The sequence below is a fragment of the Mesocricetus auratus genome, unplaced genomic scaffold, assembly GCF_017639785.1.
Source record: "Mesocricetus auratus isolate SY011 unplaced genomic scaffold, BCM_Maur_2.0 Super-Scaffold_100026, whole genome shotgun sequence".
Lineage (NCBI taxonomy): Eukaryota > Metazoa > Chordata > Mammalia > Rodentia > Cricetidae > Mesocricetus > Mesocricetus auratus.
In genome coordinates, this window is record NW_024429207.1 from 368,358 (window position 1) to 385,253 (window position 16,896).

A 16,896-nucleotide genomic window follows, 5' to 3' on the forward strand; every position below is an offset into this window, starting at 1 on the left:
CTTTATATGAGTTGCCATGGTCATGGTGTCTCTTCATAGCAATAGAAATCCTAACTAAGACAACTGGATTCTCTTGGCCACAAGAGATTAATGTTTGACCTAAATACTGATTTCTGTATCTCCCTTAATCTGGCTTACCTATTCTTCTAGCTCTTTCTTTCTTTTCCCAGTCTTTAGGCCCTTTCATATCTGTGGATAGCCACCCTCACCTCCCACAAAGAAGGCAAGCAAGACAAAACTAAACTCATGGTATTCTTTCCCAGTGTTGTCCATGCTGCACAGTTTGCCGGTCTCTTTTTCTGTCTAATAAAATCCTATTTGTGTCTGTTTCCTGAATAATATGAAAGAATATTTTCTCCACAACTCCCTCAGCTAAAATCAACTCACTCATGATGTCATCATATAACTACAATTAGAGTTTAACACATAATGTTCTATGTATTAATTCTTACACTTTTTCAGGTGTACTGTGTACCATTTAGTTTTCATTCACTCATTCTTTCATCAAACATTTACTGAAAATCTATTATTAGTACTTTGTTACGATATACGGCTCACAGTTGTGAGAAATAGCCTCAATCCTTATCAAATTTATTTTGTACAAGGAGTCAACTTCTAAGTTAATTTTGATTTGCAAATATAGCTTAAGTGATCCCAAGGGAACAGTATCTCTAGAGAATATGTTGGAAGAAAATAGCAGTCAAATGTATTGTGAAGGTGCATAGGAATTACTTCACAAAAATTTCTCTTGTAAGGGTAGATGATTATCTAGAACTTGACATATGACTGAAACTCTAAATGTCACAATGAACTACATTCTGTGAGCTGAATTTCTCTGAAACAAAATCACAGTTACATAGAAGAGACTTTAGTTTGATGAACTAATTAGAACGTTAATGATTGTGGAGAGCTGGAAAAGATCCACAGCCAAAATTATTTAGGATCTCCTTACTCCCTTTAGTAGCTTTTTATTGTTCGGTGTCTGATATAAAATCCCTTTCACCATTATGTAAAATTTTTCAAACGTATTGACCTAGCAGATCATTAGCGTCTACCAACCAAAGACTAAGCATGTCTCTAGACATCATCTAGTAGTTTTCCCATCTTTGGGTAATCTGCTTACCTGATGTTCCCGAATCTGACAAATGCTTTATTTGTGATTTTTGTTCTGTCACTATAACGAGTTTGTTAACTACCTCCATGGTGGAACCCACTATTTGGGGCAACTCTAGTCAATATTCCTTTGCGTGGCCACTCACACTGATTCCGAACATCTGCTTTCTCCCTTTGGAGTGGATACTGTGTTTTTTTTTGGGGGGGGTCGGTTTCAAGTACACGAAGGCCAATTTCCTCTAATGTGTTGGCTAAAGGACATAATTAAAGAAGCTATTTCAGAAATATGTAGACCCTAATTATAAGAGTAACAGCATTTGCATTCCACCAGAGTCCACAGGGGAAATGCATTTTGCTTACTTAATGAACAGATAAATGCATGCAGCTGGATTAATCGAAACAATCCAATTCACAGGTCTATGGGGCTACTTGAGCCAATCAGATGTAGAATGCATTCTACACTCCCATTCCAAGCAATGGTTCAAGACTAATGTAGAACTCTGGTGACTTTTTCCTGTTCATTAGAATCATTTTTATATATAATACAGCTCTGATGTGGAATATTAGGCGGTGACAACGCAGGTGAGTCATAGTTCTTTTGCCCCACCTTTAAAAACCTCGTTGCACACTCTGGGCTTGAAGCTTTGCCCCCAGTGCTTAGAAATTGCATCTTCTGAAGAGCAGCCCCGTTGCTAGGTAACCAACTTGCTCCCAGCCTTGTTTCCAGGGGTCACCAGAGACTTCCGCCTCTCTGTCCCGGGTGCTCCAATCAAACACTATCATGCATGTCACGTGCTGTTAGGGGGCGGGACCCAGAGTGCTGTCGGCCCCACCCTGTACTGTGGAGGGTGGGCGGGATCCGCCTCTGGCTCAGGGATGCTCAGGGCCGCCCCGCCCCTGAGAGCTGAGTGGGCGGCGAGGAGGGCGTGGCGGGTGCGCGGGCCGGGGCGTTCCCTCTGGCCGTTCCCGCTTCAGCACCTGCCGTTGTCCTCACCTGCAGCTACTGCGTCCTCCAGGTAAGGCTCCCCGTGGGATGACAAAGTAGGCGACTCGGGTCAGCGCCCGGCGGAAGAGGGTAATGTTTGAATGAGTTGGTTTGTCCTCAGAAACCAGCACTCTGAGGTCTCAGACTAGGGCTCTGTGCCTCCGGCAGTGCTGTGCAAACTGTGGTGCCTAACCGGCTAATCCCCGGAGTTTTACAGACTCACACCTGACTATTAGAAGGCACAGTAAGAACGCAACAGTTATGTATGCGAACTCTCTCCGCATGGAAACTGTAGTTTGTTTCTGGACACATTGATTTTATTTCTAAGGTTATTAAGCATATCCAGAGTCTAGAATATAATTCTATCAGTGTGCCAGACATATTTGCATAGATTACCCTCTCCCTCTGAGATGTGGTACCAAGAAAGCTTCGAAAAAGAAATTTACTGTAATAACACAACAACACTAAACCTGAAGAAAGGTCATTGCATATTAAGAAAGTCATGAAAATACTTTCTTGTCCTGTTTCCCATATATCCATTTTTTGTATGCAGATATACAAGCAAAAATTATGCTGTTTAAAATCAATTAGAATGAAATGCACCAGAAAGTTGTCTCATATAACAAACACAAGTCCTTTATTTCACATAAATATTTTAACATAAATTTGAAGATATATTTCTCGTTTTTTCAGAGTGAACTATCCTTGAAAGAAAATTAAAAAAATAAATAAATACACATTATTGCTTAAGAGATGAAATATTCAATTTAAAACTCAATAATATTAGATCGTAATGGCCAGTTTTAGCATTATAGTATCATTTCTGGGTTGCAATAATCAAAAGTGAGTTACATGCAAGAGAATTTATGAGGATTTAAAAACTTGAACTCAACAAAGATGGAAACATTCTACGTATTTGTTGGCTCATGAATTATCTTATCATTTCACATGAGGAGAACCTAACGTTGTCACAGTAATGACTAACATGTATAGAAAGAGTATTCCTCTATTCTCTGAGGTGCTGCCACAGCAGCCTGAATGTGCAAGGCCATAGTTACAGTTTTATGTTGGAAGGCAGAAATCTGAGATTGTCTGATAAACTAAGTTACTTTGAAAAGTTGTCAGTTTAAGAAAATGGGGAAAGCTTGCTTTAGTGGATTATCTATGGATTAATGTAACACTTGGTAGTTTTAGGTCATTAAACTAAGAGTGCTTGGGAAGTTTTCTAAATTGAAATCAACCAATGGTCTATTTCAAAAAGACACCCATAAAAGGAAAAACCATGTTGTTTTTGAGTGCATGCTATATAAACACACACAAACACACACATATACACATGAAGACTAGTTGGATTTTTTTAGTTTATGGTAATCTTGTTGGATTTTATGTTGTTTTTAGTAGAAATTGTTCAAGAATCATAGACAACTGAGGCCAATATATGTAATTGACTTTTAAGAACGTTCTTTTTAATTTTATAATTAAAAATTTGTACTTTGGAATTCTAAAGTCACACTTTGTAACAATACATAATAGTATTATGTATAGAAACTATGGATGAATTAGCTTAGAAAATTCATTTCTAAAATTCATCTGCTCTAAGTAAAGATGACTAGAGTTAGTCTGTTATTGTTTTTTGGAAATGACTTTGAAGCCCTTAGCCTGAGCAGAGATGGGCCAAGAGTGTTCTTTGAATCACCCTGAGAAGAATGTGACCTGTTATGTGTTTGTTTCCTGTATGTTTTGTTTGTTTTAACTTGCTGAGCCATACAAGGTCAACATGGTTACCAAGTCATTATTAATAAAATGTATAAATTCTCTAACTTAACCTAATTTCATTTTCTGAAGCATTGTAATGAAGACTAAAATGAAAGTTCCATTAATTTGGAGGATTAGCATTTTCTTTCCATATTCTAGATTTAGTTGAAATCTGATATACACTGGAAGAATAGTAGTTAATATTATTTGAATAACCATTTTGTTAGCCATTCATGGAGATGCTGTGTCTATGCATGGAAGAATCAAATGCTAGTCATGTGACTACCATTGTATTTTCATGGATGGATAGCCTATGCAGAACATTTTATTTTTAAATAAATCTTTTTAGGAGACAGGGAAGGATTTCTTCTATTTTTTTCTTTCATATTTTTCCCTTCATTTTTTACTGGGAAGGATTTCTTATGAACTTATTAACCATGCCCTTTCATTTGTATTAGAAGCATGTTAAACTACAAGTCACATTTCCAGTACCTATGACCATCAGCTCCCCTTTGATAATACCATAGCCATTATTCTTCCACGGTTAATGAGGCCATGCCTTCAAGACCTGAGAGCAAGCAATTACCTATGAATGCCTAAAGAGAATTTTAGAAATCCCCCTAGAGAATCTGCTATAGAAACAAAACCTGGAGGAAAACTGAGTCCACGTCTGGCATTATTTACAAGTTCCAAGAAGGACTCACTACTCCTTGGACACTGTGAATTTGAAAGCATCCTTAAATCTTTGTTATGTCTATTAAAATCATTGTAGTGCTGCTTGTCTGACGGCAAGCAAGGACTCCATAACACCTAATTCGCCAGCCCCAGGGCTAGGTTTCCTAGCACAACATTCCAGCAGTCACTGCTTGACTGCTGAGAAAAGGTGGGGTGGAATTCTTAGACATGGTACAGACTATCGGCTCTATGGATCCTGCTTCTGCTGGGGAAGGGGAAGCCCGTTCCTGATTGATTTCAACCACACTTGACACATTGGTTTTTGAACAAGCCCCTAGGTGCTCTGGCTTCCAAGTATTTTGAGACAGAGGCAAATATTGCTAGTTCTGGCAGGGATCACTGATAATCGAAAGTTCTAGAGTGGCCAGGGCTGGAGGGATACAACCTGCAGATGTTGACCCCTAGATATATTTCAGAGAGCTCTTACTCTTTGGGGTCAAAGGTCTCAGACCAGGGGCTGAGAACTGTTAAACCTTGTAAGGCTAATGACCCCCTTGTCCCAGACCTGCATAGGACAATGAACTTCCCACTACTTCCCACTGCCTACTGTCACTGCCCCAGATGCCAACACTGAGAGAAACAAAACCTCCTACAGTCCAGGATCTGAAAACCTGCTTATTTATCTGAGACTTTAATCCAGGTGGAGGGAAGAACCCACAAGCAGCTGGTTGGAGACAAATATGTAGAAAGAAAACCCCATTCTCATTTTTAGAACCATTGAAGGGAAATACAGTCACTTAAAAGAAAAGAAAGAAGGGACATTCTGAATTAGGAGTCACAGATGTTCCTTTCCATGCCATCTCACTATCAGCTGTGTGAATGTAAAATAATGTTTCTGTTGGCAATGATAAAAATATTGCATTTATAATCTTACAAAACTAAAGAGTATGGCTTGTTAGGCTATCTCCAAATTCCTGGAATTCTGCATTCCAGTTTATAAACCCTAGCAACACAGCTCAGGCCAGCTGTTTTTTTGGGTTTTCCCAGCATGGTCTTGACCCCTTTGCTCATCACTCCTCCCTCTCTACAACTGGATTCCAGGAGTTTGGCTCAGTGCTTAGCTGTGGGTCTCTGTTTCTGCTTCCATCAGCTACTGGATGAAGGCTCTAGGATGGCATATAAGGTAGTCATCAATCTCATTATAGGGGAAGGGCAGTTAAGGTAGCCTCTCCATTATTGCTTGGATTCTTAGTTGGGGCCATCCTTGTGGATCCCTGGATATTTCCCTATCAGAATGGTTAGGTTCACAACCAAAAATATAAGCTTTCATTTTCTTACACAAATGTCTGCACACAAGTCTTGAAAACGGAGTAGTTGCTTAATTCTTTGTTTTTCAATACATGTTTGAGTAAATCTCGATAAAAATGTAATTATGTAGTGTTTTGTTTTGAGACAGAATCTGACACTGGCAACAAGGATGGTCTGCAACTCACAGCAATCCTCCTGCTTGAGGCTCTGGAGTGTTGTGTTTACAGTCATTAGCCACCCCACCCTTCTATCTAGTATTTCTCTTAGATAAAAATATGACAATATATTTGAAGGGATCATTACAGAATTTAAGATGCAAGGTCTGGAGAGCATGGTTATTCTCTGCGTTCAGATTGGCTCTTAAAAAGGCTTGGGATACTTAATCCCCTCTCAAGAGTTGCAGTGGGTACTCCCAACATTTTTTCTCCCTCATTGTAATTCTTCCAGTGCTAATGCAATTATTTTGAATACTTAAGGTTTAAATTACTTATATATTCCTAAAATAATAATTGCATCTAACAAACAACATACATGTATTTGATCTCATCATATAAAAAAAAACAGTGCTTACTTAAAATACTAGTTGAAAACTCCCTTTCCACAATTATGGTAACTTGTTGATTTGCTTATAAATCAATGCAATTGAAGTTTTGCATGGAAGTCTTTTGTGATTGCAATCGGTCCTTCAGCCCAAAGTACCCCTTGTTGCATAAATTTACATAGGTATAAGCATCAGTTTGTGAGCCATTTAATAACCTTACTCTTTACTCACTGCCTAATCCAGGATTTCAAAGTAGGCTAATACTGTACTTATTGTAACCTATTTTTACCATCTAAGCTTTTAAGAACACCACGAATTGATACACTGAGAATCTTTACATACAATCTTTACACACAATAAAATGTTGTGTCAAGCATGCAAAACATAAACTCAAGGATGGCAGGAATTTAAGAGATTAATCCTTGTTCTTACAAGATGCTGGTATGTGCCTTTCCTAGTAAATTGTCTCTACTGTTGATCTTAGTCAATAGCTCTCTTGCTTTGAAGAGCATATAAATCATGTGAAGTTACACACCCCAACCACAATTCTGACTCAATAGAATTGCACATGTGATCTGGATACCTGCATTGGTAGAAAATTTCTAAGTCACCTGAACTGCTAGCCACCTGAAAAACACATATAGTGATGAACTGATTTAGAGAATTATAAAATACTCATGTTTAATAAAGTATCACCTTGAGGATAGCAGTTATTTCGAATTACAAATACTAAGAAGAATACATGATATTTGTGAGCCAGAAAGATGATTAAAATTAATCCTTCCAACTTTCTATAATTTTCAAATGTCTCACCAAACAGGAATAAAACATTACATAATTAGAGCACAATTTTTTGCATATCTCTATTTGTGTTCATATTCTAAACACTGCTACTGGCTATTTTTATCCACCATAAATCATTTTATTATATATATGATATATATGAGCTTATATGTTATATATATATATATATTGATTGTTTTGGTTAATCACATCTAATATTTGAAGATACATGTATGTATATGTTTAAAATGCTTGCTTATTTTGTACATTTTATACTTCCATTAACAGTTCTAGAAAAAGATACTTTTATCAGTTTTATTGATCAAATTTTCTTTCCTGTACAGTAGTATATATTTATGGGTTATGAATATTTGTCTTAATAAACAAATGATTTGAAAAGTGGTCAATAAAATTATAAATAGTCAAAGGACTATTGTATCCTCCCAGATCTTATCATTCAGAAATAGCTAATTATTGGGCTAGAGAGATGACTCAGAGGTTAACAGCACTGGCTGCTCTTCCAGAGGTCCTGATTTCAGTTCCCAGCAACCACATGATGGCTCACAACCATCCAGAATGAGATCTGGTGCCCTCTTCTGGCCTGCAAGGATACGTGCAGACAGAACACTGTATACATAATAAACAAATAAATCTTTAAAAAGTAAATAAATCTATATATCTATATGCTGTAAATATTGAGAGTTATCAATTAATTAAAAAAGAAATAGCTAATTCTTTTGTGATCTAAATTTAATTTTTAATGATGCTCACATACCATATATATATATATATAAAACGTGTGTGTGTGTATGAAATTGTTTTAATAATATGCTACTTAAAATATCTGGAGACTTTTTTCCAAATTTTTTATTTCTAATAATTCTTTGTATAATAATATACTTTATTATTCTCATTATCTGAGGAAACAAAACCTAGTATTTGAACTTTTATAGCTAGCTTTGTATGTCATCTGCCTTCTTTCAAAGCTTGCTGTCTTCATTGCTATTTTCACAATCATGTTTAGGTTTTCTGCTTACTATATTTTAAAAATTACAGTCTGCCTCTGTCTCCCAAGTGCTGGAATTAAAGGCATGCGCCACCACTGTCCTCATCTAATAAGCTACTGGAAAGTGATGGATAGGGAAGACTCAGGGAAGATTCTAGATCCCTGTCATTTAATAGGGATTTCATATGTGGGGTGAATATTCAGAAGCCTAGAATTTTTGGTCAAATACTTTTAACAAGATGTGTGGAGTTTTTTTCTAAATTGTATTTATAAGATTATTTTCAAGTTTTTATTCATAGATGAATGATATTTACTCTATGAAACAGTGACACCACAATAGTTCTTCAGCTAAATATATAATTATTGTGGCTCTGATGTTATATCTTTCTTTTCTTTTCCACTTGCTTTGTTTCAGCATTAGTTACTGAACCTATGGCTTCACACATGACAGACAAGCATAATACCTCTGTAATACACACCAGCTCTTTTTGACTTTGCGATAAGGTCTCAAGAATCACCTAGACTGGCTTTGAATTTTTCTGTAACCTAAGGCAAGCCTCAAATATGAGATTCTTATGCCTAACCCCAAGTAACTCAGGTTACAAGCTGCTACCAGGGTCAGCTATATCTCTGGGTTTTTTAATTGGTATAACAGAAAGAAATGATGCCAACATGAATTTTCTCCAATTGCAGGCAACTCTTAAAAATATATTTACAAGCTCAAAAGACTGTGAAAGAATGAACTCCATACTCCTGGATACATAAGCAGGTGTGTGCGTGTGCGTGTGCGTGTGTGTGTGTGTGTGTGTGTGTGTTCATGCAGTGAAACACATGTGGAGGTCAGGCTTGACACAGGGTCTCCATTTGTTATTGAGAGCTGCATACATCAGATTAGTTCGCTTAGGAACTTCTGGGATTCTTCAGTCTCTGCACTCTGGTTTCCCTGTTTAAGCGCTGAGATTACAGAACATGTTGCTGCACCCAGTTTCACCTGGGCTCTGGGGATTTGAACTCAAGTCTTCACCCTTGCGTGGTGAGTATTTTTCCCACTGAGTTCCCCCAGCCCATTTTTTCTCCTTTTCAAAAAACAACTATTATATCCATCTTAGAGGTTTCTTAGTGAGAATTCCTCTTAGCTCATCATGTAACCCAGAGATGTGATTTCTCTAACTTTCTCCCCTTTTGGGTCTAAGCCTCCATGTCTGAATTAGTTCTAGCCATTGCCATCTGATATATACTCTGTACACAATACATCTGCTATAGGTGGGATCTTGGATGACCCTAAAGGGATAGAATCCTTACAAGTGGGGACACAGTGACATTTTCAGATTGTTAGGGTCATGAATTGAGGGAACTGTGGGACCCCACCCCCCTCTTCCTGTCTGTGTTGTCTTACGTGCGTGGGGTATATTGTTTTGTTTGGCTGTGTGCTTCTACCCTGATGTTTTGCTTCTCCACAGTGGGGGAAAAGCAACAGAGCCCAGCAATCGATGACACAAAAAACTGTGAGTGAAATAAACTCGGTTTATGAGTTGATTCGCTCGGAACCCACTACAGTGTCAGAATGCTGATGCACTATCTTAATAAAGCTTCACCCCACATGTGATATCCCTATTAAATGACAGGGATCTAGAGTCTCCCCTGAGTCTTCCCTATCCCTCACTTTCCCGTAGCTTATTAGATGAGGACATTGTCATTCTCTACGTAGCTCATGTCTTTCTGCTCTGTGCCCCATCTGCCTAGTATTAGGATGATATTTATCAAATCTGATTGACATCGCATCACTCAGGAAATACCATTCATAGTCTATGTCATGAGCTGTAGCCCCACCCATTTGTCCATTCTCATCTTGCACTGTCTCTTCATTTGGGCCATTTCATCTTAGGGTTGGGAAAAGAATGTTTACCTGGAAGTTTAAACTTCTCTTTCTTTTGTATAGCCTTCTTGACAACCTAAGACAACCTAAGAAGTACCCCCCACCCCCTATTCTGAACCTCTGTCCATTCTCTGAAGTAGCTGCTGTTACATATTGTACATGCACGTGTTGATGTCACTAGAAATAAAGTCAGGTGCACATAACAGCAATACCATCGATTGAAACGCTACTCTTTTTTTTTTGGGAAATATCTCACCTTATCTTATGACCTCTAAATTTGAAAATATTTCCATTTTAACACACAAAAAATACATGGATGTCATGCCTATTTGCTGTAGAAGATGGAATGTAACTTTATGTATTAGTAAACCAGGCTCTCTTTGTGAGCACTGTCCCATTTTTTTGAATCATGGTTATAAAGACTACATATTGAAACACATGAGATAGTTGTCAAAACATTCTGGCAATAGGTGCAATTAAGAGAGAAACCTTGGTTTTTAATGATAAGTAATACTTGGGTCCCAATACTAAAAATTAAGCACATTAAACAGTGTTGAACATGGCTTGCACATATGGCTTAATCTTACCATGAAAATGCATTCTTTTTTTTAACAGCTTCATATTTATTTACTTATTGTGGTATTCTTTTTTTTATTTAAGTTAGAAACAAGGTTGTTTCACATGTCTATCCCAGCTCCCTCTCCCTCCCCTCCTCCCCTGCCATCCCCACCAGGTCCCCCAGTCTCCCACCTAATCACCACTCTGATCCCCAGGGAGGGTGAGGCACTCTATGGTGGATCTCCAATAACTGTCACTTCATCCAGGGCAGGGCCTAGGCCCTCCCCCAAGAGTCCCGGCTGAGAAAGGATCCCATATTATAGCATGGGCACTCAAAGTCTATTTGTACGCCAGGGATAAATACTACCCAAGGCCCTATAGATTACCTAGGTCTCCTCACTGACACCCACCTTCAGGGGGTCTGGGTCAGTCCCATGCTTTCCACACAGCCATCAATCTGAGGTCCAAAAACTATCCCTTGTTCAGGCCAACTGTTTCTGTGGGTTAAACCAGCCCAGTCTTAACTCCTTTGTCCATCAGTTCTCTCTTTCTGACACTGGATTCCAGGAGTTCAGTTCAGTGTTTGTCTGTGGGGTATCTACCTCTGCTTTCATCAATCACTGGATGAAGGTTCTGTTTCCCAGACCCTTTGGCAGTGGGATTGTATGCTGGCACTCCCCTGATTCATGTCTAAAATCCATAAATGAGTGAATTCATACCATGTTTCTCTTTTTGTGACTGGGTTACCTCACTCAGGATGGTTTCTTCCAGTGCCATCCATTTGTCTGCAAATTTCAAGATTCCATTGTATTTTTTTCTGCTGAATATTACTCCATTGTGTAAATATACCACATTTTCTCTATCCACTCTTCAGTTGAGGGGCATCTAGGTTGCTTCCAGGTTCTGGCTTTTACAAATAATGCTGCTATGAACATAATGGAACACACATCCTTGTATGAATGTGCATCTTTTGGGTGTATGCCTAAGAGTGGAATTGCTGTGTTTTGTGGTAGACTGATTCCCATTTTCCTGAGGAATCTCCATGTCGATCTCCAAAGTGGCTATACAAGTCGGTGCTCCCACCAGAAATGGAGAAGTGTTCCCCTTTCTCCACATCCTCTCCAGCACAAACTGTCCTTGGAGTTTTTGATTTTAACCATTCTGACAGGAGTGAGATGGTATCTCAGAGTTGTTTTGATTTGCATTTCCCTGATGGCTAGGGATGCTGACCACTTTCTTAAGTGTCTCTTAGCCATTTTCGACTTCTCTACTGAGAATTCTCTATTTAGTTCTGTACCCCAATTTTTGATTGGATCCTTTGGTGTTTTGGAGAGTAGCTGCTTGAGTTCTTTGTGAATTTTGGAGATCAGCCCTCTGTCAGATGTGGGGTTTGTGAATATCTTTTCACATTCTGTGGACTGCCTTTTTGTCTTGTTGACTGTGTCCTTTGCCTTACAGAGGTTTCTCAGTTTCAGGAGGTCCCATTTATTAATTGTCCATCTTAGTGTCTGTGCTACTGGAGTTATGTTCAGGAAGCGGTCTTCTGTACCAGTTTATTCAAGGATGCCTCCCAATTTCTCTTCTCACAGATTCAGTGTGGCTGGATTTATGTTGAGGTCTTTGATTCGTTTGGACTCAAGTTTTGTGCATGGCAATAGACATGGATATATCTGAAGTCTTCTGCATGCCAATATCCAATTATGCCAGCACCATTTATTGAAGATGCTTTTTTCCATTGTAAAATTTTAGCTTCTTTGTCAAAGATCAGGTGTTCATACATGTATGGGTTAATGTTGGGGTGGTCAATTCCCTTCCATTGGTCTATCTGTCTGTTTTTGTGCCAATACTAAGCTGTTTTCAGGACTATAGCTCTGTAATAGATCTTGAAGTCAGGGATGGTGATGCCTCCAGACGTTGCTTTGTTGAGCAAGGTTGTTTTGGCTATCCTGGGTCTTTTGTTTTTCCCCATAAAGTTGATTATTGCTCTTTCAAGGTCTGTGAAGAATTGTGCTGGATTTTACTGGGGATTGCATTGAATCTATAGATTGCTTTTGGCAAGATGGCCATTTTTACTATGTTGATCCTGCCTATCCAAGAGCATGGGAGTTCTTTCCATCCTCTGGTGTCTTCTTTAGTTTCTTTCTTTAAAGATACAAATTTCTTTCGATACAGGTCTTACACTTGTTTGGTTAGCATTACCCCAAGGTATTTTATGTTGTTTGTGGCTATTGTAAAGGGTGATGTTTCTCTGATTTCTTTCTCAGCCCTTTAATCCTCTGTATATAGTAGGGCTAATGAGTTTCTTGAGTTGATCTTTTATCCTGCCACTTTGCTGAAAGTGTTTATCAGCTGCAGGAGTTCCCTGGTAGAGTTTTTGGGTCACTTCTGTAAACTATCATCTCATCTGCAAATAGTGAAAGTTTGACCTCTTCCTTTCCAATTTGTATCCCCTTGATCTCCTTTTGTTGTCGTATTGTTCTAGGTAGAACTTCAAGTACAATATTTAGAGTTATGGAGAGAGTAGACAGCCTTGTCTTGTTCCTGATCTTAGAGGAATTGTATTGAGTTTCTGTCCATTTAGTTTGATGTTGGCTGTTGGTTTGCTATATATAGCTTTTATTACGTAGAGGTAAGTTCCTGTTATCTCAGATCTCTCCAAGACCTTTATCATGAAGGGTTGTTGGATTTTGTCAAAGGCTTTTTCAGCATCCAGTGAGATGATCATGTGATTTTTGTTTCTCAGCTTATTTATATGGTGGATTACATTGATGGATTTCCATATGTTGAACCAACTCTGCATGCCTGGAATGAAGCCTACTTGATTATGGTGGATGAGTTTTCTGATGTGTTCTTGGATGTGATTTGTCAGTATTTTATTGAGTATTTTTGCATCAATGTTCATTAGGTCTATTCATCTTAACTTTTCTTTCTTAGTTGTGTCTTTGAAACACTACTCTGACACAGCTAGTCAGATGAAAATAGTGTGTCTCAATAGTGTTAGAAATGCTGCAAGCCTGCAGATTTCTTGGTCTATCTGTCTGGACACAGTTGTTTCTTTTGAGTCATCAATGTCTAAGGCAAAAGAGTGGGAGAACAGCAACATAGATTTCCATTTACAGCTCATTTCCAGAAGTAGGAGTAAATGCCCACATTTCACCTGTAAATTGTCCATTAAGGATAGAATTATAACTGGTTTAGATCAGTCAGCATCCCTCTTTAGAAAATGGCTAAAAAGTCTGTATTTCTATGATTGATTTAGTTCTATTTACAGCAAAATCATTGGGACTCTGTTGGAAAGGGAATACATAACTTTCAGTAGTTTTTGTTTATTGATAGGTAATGTATGCAGTCTGCCATGTATCTAGTTTCTGTGTTGTAAATTTTCCAAAGCAGGACTGTTTCTTATCTGCTTTATCTGCTTTGTGTCTTCAGGAATTCTCTCTGGAGCTTAGCCGTTATATATGCTTTCTGCTTACTGAAGGGGATGAAAGGAAATAAAATGGCGGAATCAAGACACAGAGATTCACATATTGTTTTAATAAATATGCTTTGTGTAAGAATGAAGTATGCATGAGTAAACATGGTATGTGGTAGCAGAAACTTTATTGTGCTGTTATAGAAAGCAATGACTGAATTATTGTAATAGTGTATTCCTAGCGTAATGTACATAGCAGTTTAAGAAAATGTAGGAGGCTGTTTCTAATTGACACCATTGTTTGGCTATTTCCATATTTTAAACAATTATTTGAAATTATGGGCTGTCAGAGCCTAAAAGAGGTTTTGTTATCAGGGCACAGATCCTGACCCAGTGTTCTCAGGTTCTTGTTTTTTTTTTGTTTGTTTTGTTTTGTTTTATACAAACAATGGAAATATTCACACAAGGAAATTACTCAAAGCAAAGCAATAGAAAATTCAAATTACACTATAAAAGACCAGTGGGCCACATAAATGTAGGTACCCCATGGTTAAAATATTGTTTGCAGCTTCCTTGTATGGGGTTCAAGAAGAAGAGACATTTGGTTACTAGGGAACATGGGATTCGTTACTAGGGGACATAGGACCATAGTTAGAGTGCCTTTGCTTTGGTTGATAAATGAAGTCATGTAATCATTTTTGTACTGTACATGTCCTTTCCCATAATCTTAATCAAATGTACCACCAGTTATGCATAGGTGTAATATAATAAATGGAAAATTCTCCTAAAAATTCATTTGAGGACATAGTTTACTATACGTGCACCCAAAACCATTTCAGGCCAGATCGGTTGTTCTGGTCTCGTACTCAGACATATAGATACTGCTATTGGATAGATTTTGCCTAATTTTTATGGTTTTCAAGGAGAAGTGAAATATTCCATTGTTCAGAGAGAGGTGTATATGTAGCCTGATACAAGTGTGGTTCCAAGGTTGCTCGGTGTGTTCTTCACAAAAGGCTGTGTAGACAGAATATACATGTAAAAGAGCTAGGCTGTCTAAACACTAGTAGAAGAGGGGATGTGTTTAACCCAAACCAAGTAGAATCATAAGTTACTAACCATATAATAGTCAAAATGCAAAATATATTAGATTGGACAAAATAGTAACTAATGTCTTCACCACATTAAAAAATATGGTAGAGATAGGAAGTCTAGGTATTCATATATTCAAATTTCTTCAGTTTGTTCTTCTGTTATACTTTGGCACTAACTATCAACTAGATGGTCCAAGATATTTGCTGGAGCGTCATAAAAACAGGGCCAAGTTTCCAGTGACAGATAAAGGGTGAGGTGAAATGGAATATTTCTTAGTGGCATTATGCTATTTATTATAAAAATGTGTACATATTCAGTATGTAGCAATACATTTATTTTTACCTTAAAGTTATTTTCTCTAATATTAGAGTCATCTTCATTGGTGTCTAAACTTTTGACAATGTGCCATGATATTGCCATCTACAAATGTGTTAGGTCACATTCCTAGATACCCTGGAACATACATGGCCTGCATGCTGCTGTTTGGGCTTCTACAAAAAGCTTCACGGAGAACATTTTGAATTTATTTACTTCTGCTGAATCAAACTGACTTTCATAGAAAGTAAAATGCTTTTCTCTGAATGTTGTTTGGTTGCATTTATATTTCTTATAAGTGTAGTGTATTTTGCAGGAACTCAAGTTAGATTTCTTTGGAAAAGGGAATCCTTTTAATTAGCTCTTGGAACTCCATTTTATAGTAGAGTAACCAAAGGTATTTAGTGTATGACATACTATACTACATTCTGGACGTTTGATGCTGGACGTTTTAGAGTTGCATTAGCATCAGTGAGTTATTACTGCAATGAAAGTCTTGTTTGGTTTTGTTTGTTTCTCAGTTGTTTTAGATTGTAATGACTTAGAGATTCTAATAAAAATTTTGGTGAAATTCTCAGGAGATATCCAGTTTTAGATTACAATCAAATGCTGAGAAATAGATAACTGTATATTCAGTCAATATTTTTAAATGAAGACAAAGTTATAGTTACTTGTGCAGAAGACATCACAGCATTTAGATAATTCATTAGCGACATAATTATTGTATTATGTCACTGGGGGATTGCATTACAAAGTTCATCTTCTAGACTGAGCTCATAGGGGAGATTTGTGAGGCTCCTCCCCTGTCCAGACCCACTCTCCCCTCTGTGATAACCAGACTGTGGGGTACCTGGTATTCAGGAGAGGTTTCTTGTGATAGATCCAACAGTGACAGATATATGCTTTATTTTGGTAGAGGATAAAGCCCAAGATGTTTTCCTCAAGGAAAAACAAACCAAGAGATGGAGTTTAGGAAAGCAAGTGTTTCTTTCTCTCTTCTTTCCAGCAAGCTCAGGGACTGTTATTTAATCAAAGGGGGATTTGGGAAAGTGTATAGTGTTACAGGGCTATTAATATCAGAAGAAGTTGGACTCCACGTGTCAGTACCACTAAGGGATTCTCCCAGATTCTCTTCTAGCCTTTCTCCAAGGGTCTAAGTTGAAACTTGTGGGAAAGATTATGAAAGGAAATGCAAAATAGATCAGTGTCTGGTACTTCTGGTTTTCCATACTCTAACCCTAACCCTAACCCTAGCTAACTAGAAACAGTATGAGTCTTTAACCTCTCAAGTCCCACCTCCAGTGACATACTCCCTCCAACAAAGCCACACCTCCTAATCTTCCCCCAAACAATACTACCAACTGAGGGACCAAGTATATGAGGTGAGCCTTCACTGGACATTCTCATCCAAAAGGCTAAGGTAGTGCTTTTGAAAATGTATCAGTAAATAAGGCATAGCTATTATGAACAC

The 16,896-nt window shown here is 37.9% G+C and overlaps 1 protein-coding gene across 4 annotated transcripts in view; it reads left to right on the forward strand.

Annotated features, from left to right (window-relative positions):
• Positions 1-1,999: 1,999 nt before the first annotated feature.
• Positions 2,000-16,896, forward strand: part of Wdr17 (WD repeat domain 17) — a 77,622-nt gene continuing 62,725 nt past the window's right edge. Inside the window, exon 1 of one of the 4 annotated variants that reach the window (XM_040731790.1) lies at positions 2,000-2,129. The gene's annotated coding sequence lies outside the window, so the exon portion shown is untranslated. The remainder of the gene's footprint in view (positions 2,130-16,896) is intronic. The other 3 variants (XM_040731792.1, XR_005871140.1, XM_040731791.1) reach the window with 3 other exon arrangements.